Below are 11409 nucleotides of genomic sequence, written 5' to 3'. Positions count from 1 at the left end.
ATGCTAAGAGTTGGCTCCATTTGATGTGAACACTGAGAAGCTGCTGCAGGCTACCACTGATTGGAATTTACTTGTATTAGTCTAATTGTATGCTCTACCATCATCTGTTTGCAATCACAAAGAGGAAGCTTCTGAAGCTTGGGAATGAGAGAAAATGAAGTGTCTTGACAACTACAAAACATCGAGAATGCTTTTGGAGGTATTCCCATCACTGTTTGTGAGTATGAATAAAAAGGCACAGCTATATTTTTTTCCATGTTTATCTTTACACTGCACCCATAACGAAAATACATAACGAAAATACATATAACAACTAGGAATAGTGATAATTAATGAAGGTCCCCAAGCACTGTAAATTGAAAATGAGTAAGAGTTCATGAATTGTTTTGGAAGGGGTTGAATTAGTTCATCATTGAATTAGTTGAATTAGCTCATTACTAAAATCATATGACTGTTCTTTCTATGGATATTCAACTTGGCTTATGAAACATTCAAATTCAGTGCTTCTGGCTGTCCAATTTAACTACCAGTTTTAAAACACACCCTTTGGGCATTTTATCTTTAATGCTACCCTAGAAGGTATGACATTAGTCCTTTTCTCATGCAGCAGGCAGACACAAATTGTAAGGAAGTGGACAGATAAAGCACCTTAGTAACTAAAGACACTGAGACTAGTTTTGCTGCTGTTCAAGTCTGGAGGTTTAGGCTGCAGAGAAAAGTTGAGAGCCTTGCAGAGCATTTAGCTGTGCTCCACCAAGAGGCAGCATTGCACAGCACTGGAGGAGCTTGGGGAGAGTCAGGGGAGTGCCAGGCTGACCCCGGGCTTGCTTCCTCGGTCCCTTCACCTGTGAAATGGTTGCAATGCTGATCACCACCCACTTTGCAGACCACTTTGAAAAATGCTAGTGAAAAGTGCTGCACAGGGTACCAGTGCGTCGGAAATCTGTTAGTCATGGATGAACTACTAATACTAGTTCAGCGGTAAGGATCTGTCTCTTTCTGCCTGGACAGTACATGTGGAGAAGAGCAGCAAAGGAATGCAAAAGGTACTCTGCAGTCTCAGGATAGCTGTCAATGGGACTGGAGTGTCAGGTCTGCGAGGGAAAGGAAGACTTTACTCACATGAGCACAGCCTGAGAGAACTGCTTTCTAAACTGCCAGGCTCCTTATTTCCTAGGTAAACTTTTAAACTTCATGGGGAAAGTGTGAAGATGAGCTAGGATAATCTCAATTCTTGTACAGCTGGGGTGACCTCTTATAGTGACAGTTGTTTGGTGGCATGTTTGGTGGCAGCTTATTTATTAAAACAAACAAACAAACCAGAAAAAAAAAAAACCAATGGCTTTTACTTTTGCCTTTTCAGGGATAAATTTCAGAGATGAGGCCTTACTGGTACTCATTAGCAACTTCTACTCAAGTAGAATACCAAGTGATGCCAACAGAGGTTTAATGTATTCTTAAAGTGAAATATCTGCCCCGGTGTTTTGCTGTATCGCAGCCCCCTTATTGTTTTGGGGACTGATCCAGAGCTGACTAAATCGGTAGAAAGTCTAGCTAGTTACAGCATGGCTTAGATGAGATTCTGAGAGCCTTTGTCACTTTGTGATGTGAAGGGTTAAAATTTCAGGAGCGTTATTTTCAATTTTAGGCAGTGAAAAAGGGAATAATGGAAATAATTCATTGAAACATTGCAGTGAATCAGAGAATGCCTTTATTAACTTAAAAAAAAAAAACAACCAACCAACCCTGAGCTGAGATTGAATCCAAGCTCAGAAAAGCACGAGGAGGTGTAACTAGAAGCTTTATAAGATTCCCATCGTAAACTTGACCAGATGTTGGCAGTAAGATAATTATAAGTTGTACCTTGTATAGTATCTGTGGCAACTGTTACGTCACCATAGCTTCCTAAGGCATGTAGATGAAGCAACATTGACTTCTGTTTCCCAGTGTATTAGTGAGCCTGTATGCATTCCTTTGAACAGGCATTTTTGCACTGAGAGCAATTCAGTGAGCTCAGCTGAGAGCATCAGATGGATAGTGGGTAGTCTCTCCATCAGGCTGAGGAAGTGGGTGCTTCTAAACCGGGTTAAATTGCGAATTTCTGCAAAAATGGAAAATCAGTGAGCTTTCAGTCCAGCACTCGGAGTATGTCCACTTTCAGAGAGAAAGCGTAATTCATTGTGTCTTGCTACTGAACTCATTCCTCCTCAAGTCTCCCATCTGTAAAACAGAAAATACAGTCTTCCTTCCTGAGAGACTTAACTGCAAAATGCCTTGTGATCCTCATGCTAGAATAACAAAACAATTGCATCAATGTCTTTGAGGAAGGGATAATTTTTTTTTCCCTGCTGTGTTTATACAACACTTAGTTAATTAAGTGAAGTCCATGTCTGCAATGGAAGATCCCTGGTGCTATTACAACTGATTTGTATTGAGCTGTAGTACTAATACTACTAAAGAATAGTGGTGGGTGGGAGGATGGATTTATAATCTAGACAGTAGGATGAACTTCTGTCTGCATAAATTCGAGATCTTGCCTTAAACTAGGAGGTGTTACAGTGGGGTAACTTACATTGTGAATTAAGCATGTCCTTGTAAATCCAGAGCAGAAGAGATGCTGGATAGTAGTAGTTCCAGTTAGGGATTATTTGTTTGGTTTTCTTAATTTTTTTAAACTTTAAAATAGCTTTGAATTAAAGAAAAAAGCCATTCTAACTAACAAAACTGTCTTGATCCAACGCAGGTTGTAGCAGTGCCAGTGTTTCAGGTAGCTGCATCCTAGGATAATAATGGTGGTATTTTTAAAGATGCTGCTAAGTGATACTTGAGATCATGTTTGTTAACTTTCTTTTTACTACATCAAATCAAAAAAGAATCTTAGTTACAGTCATTGCTGAAGGACTTGAATTTGAAATAATCCAAGCTGATTTAACACATTTTAAAAAAGAGCTACATTCTTTACAATGAATCTTCCAGTTATGCCAAAGATACAAATTCCAAAATACATTTGTAATAATAATAATAATAATAATGCTAAAGCCTCCAGACATGCCAAATTTCCAGTCTTGTGGATATAAACTGTAAGCATTGTGCATTTTTCTTTCAGCTGTCAGATCCTCTCCTCTGAAGAGAGTATCATTGAGGAACAGTTTGAGATAAGCAATATGGACCAGAAGAATATAAAGAGATCCCGATGGCTGTCAGAACAGTAAGTATTTTTTTTTTTAAATATTTCTAACATAAGTTTTTTTCTCTAAGACTATAATGTAAAACAAGCAGTATGACATAGGGAATCATAAATTGATTTCTCTGAGAGGTTGTGCAGGTGGGATTGCAGGCTTGCATAAACTTGAAAATTGTATTTCTCAAATGGGTTTCATACTGGTGGAAGAACTCGTAACATTTTTTTGTACAAAGACGATGTCTCAAAAGAAGAGTTACTTGATTTGTAGCTTAGATCCAAATCAAAAGGGTGGATGTAAATTGTCTTGTTTGCGAGAAGAATGATTATGTAGTCCCTGAATTAAAGTTTATCTAAAACTTTGCTGATGGTTGCTTAACTGCTGAAAAAGAACATTAGTACTGTTGTATTCCAACAAAAATCCTATAAACGTAAAGTTGTTTCAGGTTTTTTTGCAATCAGGTATGACTACTTCTTTGGTTTTAGGTGTATATACATGATCACATGCAGGTAGACTTCTAAACAAGGGCATGCAAACAAAGGTAGGGAGTAATTTTTTCTTTTAAATTGCAAATTTCAGTGGAAATCTTCCAAAATCAAGTGAGCTAGGAATAATTTCATTCTAGCCTTACTCTGCTACATTGTTTGGCTTCAGACTAGGCCTTGCTTGTCGTTTGCTCGGTGGTCTTAGAAGTAGGTGCTTTAAACCACAGAAACAAGGTTTGCAAACTCTATGGATGATCCTGAAAGGAAACAGATGGTTTCTCAAACACAGAACTCATGGCACTGGAAGTTTTGGAGCCCTCTCGCAGAGAAATGGAGTTTTGTTATCATTGGTTTGCTAAAAACAAGAATATATTATACACTATATCACATTCAGATGATCTCATACTAATCAACACAATCTTGTGGGACCTCTGATTCTGATTAAGCATTTGGACTGAAGGGACCGTGCTACCATCCTACCTCATGGGCAGGGGTTTTGTCATGAGACGTTATGTTTTTGAAGCAAATATTTCTGTGATAAGTGTTATATTAAAACCCACAAGGGTATGAATAATCCTGTTTTCAGTGAAGAGTTTAAACTGCATGCTATAAATAAAACCAAGGCCACACATTGGCTCAAAAAGGTAAAAAAAGATATATTGAATAACTCTGTTCACCCTGCCCACTAAATGGTGTGAGGCCATGGGGAAAAATATCTTTTAATTGTATCACACAGGAGAAGTGAATTAGGACTACGCAAGGCAACCTTAATTCTGGTGTTTCCAGCTCTTGAATATTTGACTTTTCAACCTTAACATAGATGTGTGGAGAGGTTGTTGTTATTTTTGTTTTGTTTGTCATCATGCAGCTAAATTCCACTTGAAAGTACTTGGTGTTTTAACATTTATTCTGCTAGTACATTCCATTTACTTAGTCTCAACTGCTAGTTTTTAAACTGAGCTAGGAATGACAAATTCTCCCTTAAAAGGATTATTTTACTCATTGTGAAGTGAGGCTCTTAGCTGCCATCTTCATTTCTTTCTGGTCATAAAACTCCAGCCATCAGACAAAGATCAGCAAGTCTCCTAAAATGAATAGGCGCCACAAGGAAAACTGAATAGCCTCCAAAGCAATTGTATCGAAGTGACATCAGCGCTCAGATATTTTCATCTTGGCTATTCCAACAACATTCAGTCAATAACGGGCAGTACAGCCAGTACACACTGACTGTCTTTATTGCTCCCCCACTGGGAACATGTCTCTTCGTAAGAGACCTGCAGAAAGTGGTAGGTCGAAAACCTAAATGACTTTGTTCCATATCGAAGGACTTGCCTTCAAAGTTCATGCAGTGCACTGTTGTCCTTCAGCCAGAGCTTGCTTAGTGAGCAATGCAGTGCTGAAATTCAGCCTTCTGATCCTGCAAGTTCTCTCATCATTAAGTTCCCTGACTGCTGGGCATCAGCCCGGACATCAGCCTTTATGGATCTTAGATACCTTTTAAGTGTTGTATGGCCAACTACCACCTGAAAATCAGTCCTGATGTTGCTACTGACCCATTCTGAGAAGCCGAAAAATTCATTATATCTGTTGTATTCAGTTTCCCAGTGTGGGATGTCATGATGATAATGCCGATCTCCACTTTAAAGTGCTGTAAGGGCTAGAGATTAAAATGACCTTTAGCATGTAAGTATTTTAGCTCTTAAGTATTACTGGTAATTCTCTAAGATCATTCATTCCTTTAACACCACCTAAAGGAATTCTAGCACTATAATCCCTACTTTACAAATGGGAATTGGATGCACTGGGCAGGATAAGAACTTGTTTTGTGCTTTCTTAGTGTAGCAGAGGTGGGATAGGAACAGAGGAATACATTGATGTTCTTGAGCTGGGATGTTTTAGCTCTCCTTTCCTGGATTGTACCTTTTGGGGAGAAAGTAATTTTCCCCAACCTTCCCCCCATCTCTTTACTAATGTCTTTCCATGTAGAAATAATATTTGGAATCTGAGATTGTGCCTTCTGAAGTGGTTTCCATCTTGCTCTCCTCCTAAGAGAACTTTAACCTTTTTTGAATGATCATGTTCAGCTACATATAATTTCAAATCCATAAAAAAACAAGTCCCCTTGTATTTATATACACTGCAGCGAAATGTACCTTTAAGGAGAAAACATTGCTTCACTGTGACTATCTGAATTTATTGGCTATTAGAAGTCTTATAGTGTGTGGCTCACATTTTAGAACTCTGATTTCAAGCTTAATGTGGTCAGGAAATATAAAAATACATTTATTTATGTCATCTACTAAAAATCTCAACCTATGTTACTGCTAGTCTAACCAAATCTGTGTTTATGTTGGAGATGAATGATCGGTTTGTAGCTGCCTGTGTTTCTAGTCAGGCTGAATGGAATGATTCTGCAGCAGAACTATGTGTGTATTTTTTTTTTTAACTTCTTTTTATTTACTGCATGTGGCAACTATTTCCTTCCTCCCAGAACCCACTGCCCAGTTCTCAAGGGCAGTGCAGCTGTCTGACTCCTATCAAGCCATGTACGTGGAGTGATGTGATTTATTGAATTGTTCAAGGTCATCAAAATTCAGGCAAATATTTCATTCCTACTGATACCTGTTCACTGTTGCAAGCTTGGAGTTGATTTGCTTTTCCAAGTCTTTGGAGCCTGCACATCAGCAGCTAATTTGGCTGATATTTGCACAAACTTTCCTTGTTATTAATCTTTAGGAAAATATCTTTGAATATAATTTCTCCTCAGACATTTGATAACTACACATTCACACAGGATGTGAGATCCCATTCTATCCCTCCGGTAATAGCTGGTTAGGAAGAAGCTGCCAGAATAGCTGCCAAAGGAGAAGAAAGATCAAGCTTGAGACATTTTCCTAAAAGACGCACAGGCTTTTTAGGGTGTGACGTTCAGTGATCCTCAACAGCCACGTCAGTGAAGTGATCCACTATAAGGTGTTTTCCACCTTGAAAACTTATTTCTTGAGTCTTTTCCCAAAGAGGTGGATGAATCTGTATTATTTCTGTATTCAGGACTGAAGGGGCTGGGAGGAGTTCGCTGCTCTTACACAATGCAGAGCACAGGAAAGAGCTACTTTAATCTGAGCAGACAGCGAGTCTGCCTACACCAACGTGCCTCGTAGATTTTGTTTTCAAGCGCTGTATATTTTTTCTTCTGCATGGTTCAGTTCAATCTATATTAATTTCTGTCCCAGTGGCAAGCTAATTTCTAGTGCTTACAACATTTTGGTACCTACCTGACATGTGCTGAGCCATATGTAACCAAGCTGACAGAAGCTGCTTCTGCTAAGAAGCAGGACGGGTATCTCCATAGCTGTTGTGTTCCACCAGCTTTCCTGAGCCGCCCAGCAATTAATTATAAGGACTCAGACTAAATTAACTTAAAATGCATCTATCCCTTCTGTCCCTTCTTTATGCCTCAGATTAATTTTTATAGCACATTTTTCAGAGGTCACAGGCAGCATACATGTATTGGAGAGCACACTGTCTCTAGTAGACTCTCCAGGACAGGAGGGCAGTAACTAGACACCTCCAGAGGTTTGCCGGTCATGCTTAGCAGATTTACATGCAAGGATAAGAAGGTGCTGTTCATCATCAGAGATCCATCCAAAGAAAAAAAGGTTTGGAAACAGATAAGCTTTGCACTTTCAGGTTCTGCTTTAAATTGACAGATGAGGAGAAAAATGATTCAGTGACTATAAATGAAGCTAGTAAAAGACAGTGGGAAAGGACTCATAGGAGCTCTGGGAAGCCTCTTGGAAAGAAAATTAAGTCTTTTATCACCAGAGGTAATATCTAATGTCAGATCAAACGTTATAGGAAGAAAAAAGTCATCTTGTATGAAACACCTAAGCAAGTGACTTGCAATCTTTTTTTGAACTGCCGGTGCCTAAAACTTTCCAGTGGAGAGGGCTACATCTCTGTAGTAAATTGTAGCCTTCTGACAATAGGCTTTTCTGTCTCAGTCGTGTTTCACAGATTCTTCAGAAGTAGCCCCAGACTCCAGCTGACTCTGTAAATGACAGGCTGGGAAGAACTGTCTTGCATAGTAAAGACCACATATGCTTTTTTGCAACAGGCACAAAGAACTCTTGTATCATTTTTCAAGTCAAGGGTCCCTTGATAAACACTTTGCAGGAGGACATTTCTCTGTTGATCTAAAGTGACATGTTTGAGTAAACCGTGTCAGATGGGCTGCAGCAGCTTCCCTTCTGTTACCTTCTTTCACTTGAGCTTTATTTTTGGTTTTGGTGCACTTGGACTGTTCCTGGGATGAAATAATACACACAGCGATCTCAGCTGACCTTTAAGAAACAGGTCTGACTCCCCTGAGCCATGAATGCAGAGGTTTTTTGATGTAATTTCCTGGAACAGGTACAGCTGAGACGCTTTCATTGCTGAGACCGGCTCTGCAATGGGCAAGCCCTCTTGGCATCAGCACACTTAACCTTTTTGTTCAGCAAATTTCCCATCCTGTGTAGGTGGACAATGAATACTAATATAATGCAAATTATTTCCTTCTAAATGTGAAGGCTCCCTGATTAAAAACACACTGTCCAGGAACTCTGGGTCTGTTCTATTCCTATTGAACAGAACGCCCTTGTTGCCTTTGACTTTAGTGATTGCAGGATCAAACTCTTAGTTTCAAATAGGTTGCAAGTAAAAATTTTTTTCCTCTGAAACTGAGGGTAAATTACCAACTCAGTAAAGAAGGTATAAAGAATACGGAGTAAAAAAAGCCAGGAGGACCTGGGGAAAAAATTCAGAGAAGGAAAAAAATAACTTTAAATGTCTTGCTTGAGAGTCCAGAAATTTGTCAGAAAAATCAGAAGCTGAGGTTGGTGGAAGGTATCATGGGACTTCTTTTGATGTAAGCAGGAGGAGAGTTGATGAAAAGCTAAATTACTATGCCTGGGAGAATGCTGGAACTTCCATGATGTCTTGGGTTTGATATACTCTGAAATGTGGTCTGGATCATGCAGCTACCTTCCTAGTTACTGGGGAAGTTATACCTTGGGATTATTCACCCAGTGAGGAAATAATGTTTTAAGTATCTATCTTTGGGTTTCTATGTCTTATCTACGTTGCTTCTCCCTTCGTATATAAAGATTCTTAAAACAACATCAATATGTGTTACAGAACTGAAAATAATATGGATGTACAGTTGGGTAGTTCTTTCATGAGGCTATTTTTAATTCATATTAGCACTAGTTTAGTTTAAAAAATCATACATATATGTATATATCTATCAGAGCTCTGCTCATACTGCAGCTTTGGTATACTGTTCTCCTAGTTTGTTTTTATTGAAAGATAGCTACTCTAAAATTATGGGAGAGCATTGCTCATTCTAATAAATATTTTCTAATTAGGATGTTCTTGTGAGTGCCATCACCCAGCAAACTATCCTAACGCTCTAGTAGGACCATAAATGTGTGTAGAGCTACTAGCCCATGCAGTCCTGTAGGTAGAGTGTAGGGGTCTAGGTGATTTTAAAGGAGCTGCTTTGTTTGCTGTAGGAATTCATCCATCTCTGGGGTAGGACTTCCAGTTGTTTTAACAGTGTGTATCAAGATTAGTAGCCAAGACTTCTATATTCTCAGCTTCAGCTCCTCATGCCAGCCCCTAAATGCATATTGTGAAAAAAACCAAAACAAATACAGTTTGGATTGCCCTTGTTTATGGGTGTGCTTGAAAGAAAATCAGCCAGCAATAATGCCCACCAAGCAATTCCATGTAGAACAACGTGACAGTGCTGTAATACAAGGCTTTAACACCAACAGAAATGGAGAGTCTATTGTTCTGAATGGGCTGTCTCTGCAGTATCCACTTTATGAAAGTTCTTTGACTTCTATAAGGATTTCTGTATAGGTTAGCTGTAAAGTAGCCTAGGTCTCCTGAGCTCCTTTGCCTTGTCCTGCCACAGAAATCTCATCTAACAGCACTGGTTTGGGAAAGGAGCCATAAAGGAAAGAAAGAACAGGCTCCTTTTGTAGCTAATAACTTCCTTTAATTGGTAATTAAGCTGCCTGCTACTTATAAATGTCAATAAAGGTCAAAATATTTAGAAGCAGAATCATTTTAGTGGCTTCCCATTTCTCATTGCATAAGCTGCCTGCTCAGACCACACACACGCACATTTGAAGATGGTTAAGATTTCAGAGACCTAGTCTTCCCACCAAATTCTTATATAAAGCGGCCCAGAAGGGGACAGAGCAGCTTTAGTCAATAGGAGGGAGGATGTGAACCGAGTCTACTGGGTGAGCATTCCTCACATTTTGGAATACCACCGCAGGCGCTGGGGCTGAATCAGACAAGGGGCTGGCCAGATGGTGCACTCATTTACTCTTTAATTCAGGGAAAGGGGGTTGCATCTGATCTGTGTGCAAAATGACTCAAGAAAAAACTGCCTGGTAGCAGATTAAATACCAATTGCAGTTTGAAAATAAGAATTAGTATAAATCCTGTTGTTTCTATTAGGCAGAGAAAAATACAGAGGGTTCTCTTGGTTTTGCTTGCAGTCCCTGAGTTAACATGTACGAATACTTATTTTCACTGCATGAATCTGCTGATTTTGTGAGCAGATTCTTCCCACTAAAATGAATTGGTTTACAAGGGGGCAAGTGAGGGGACATTTGGCTTTGAAGAGTGCAGAGAATGTATTCCCAGAGGGATCTTTGATCTTCTTGTGGTGTTTTGTTTTTTAAAGTGTATGTCTTGAATGGGCTTGGCGTTTTGGAAATTAGAGCAATAGAGACTAGACTTTTACATTACATCTTTAGAATATGGCCTCCTTTTAATGTTTTCCCAAAACATCTTCAAGAAGCTCAGAGTCTAATTTACCATTCCATGAGTTTGCCATATAGGACAGTGTGGGTGGGTGTGTTTTTGTGTGTGCAAGTACGAATACGTGTATATGTGAAAACAAACCTTACATTGATGTGAGGCACATCTAATTCCTGCCTCTCACTATGCTACATCTAGGACCATACATCAGTGCCTCCCCCTCTCCATGACCTCTAGTTCTGGTTGACATGAGACCTGTGTTCAGACAAGCCCAATCAGAAAACATGTTCATAGAATCATAGAATAGTTTGGGTTGGAAGGGACCCCTAAAGGTCATCTAGTCCAACCCCCCTGCCATGGGCAGGGACATCTTCAACTAGATCAGGCTGCTCAGAGCCCCGTCCAACCTGACCTTGAATGTTTCCAGGCATGGGGCATCCACCACCTCTCTGGGCAACCTGGGCCAGTGTTTCACCACCCTCAGCGTCAAAAATTTCTTCCTTATATCTAGTCTGTATCTACCCCCCTTTAGTTTAAAGCCATTCCCCCTTGTCCTGTCGCCACAGGCCCTGCTAAAAAGTTTGCCGCCATCTTTTTTATAAGTCCCCTTTAAGTACTGATAGGCTGCTATAAGGTCTCCCCAGAGTCTTCTCTTCTCCAGGCTGAATGACCCCAACTCTCTCAGCCTTTCTTCATAGGAGAGGTGTTCCATCCCCCTGATCGTTTTCGTGGCCTTCTTCTGGATGTGCTGAGGGCTCCAGAGCTGGACGCAGTACTGCAGGTGGGGTCTCACCAGAGCAGAGTAGAGGGGCAGAATCCCCGCCCTCGACCTGCTGGCCACGTTTCTTCTGATGCAGCCCAGGATACCATCGGCCTTCTGGGCTGCGAGCGCACATTGCTGGCTCATGTCCAGCTTTTCA

Source organism: Pygoscelis adeliae, unplaced genomic scaffold, assembly GCF_000699105.1.
Source record: "Pygoscelis adeliae isolate BGI_AS28 unplaced genomic scaffold, ASM69910v1 Scaffold13, whole genome shotgun sequence".
Lineage (NCBI taxonomy): Eukaryota > Metazoa > Chordata > Aves > Sphenisciformes > Spheniscidae > Pygoscelis > Pygoscelis adeliae.
The sequence above is the reverse complement of the archived record's forward strand: the minus strand, read 5'-3'. Positions refer to the sequence as shown.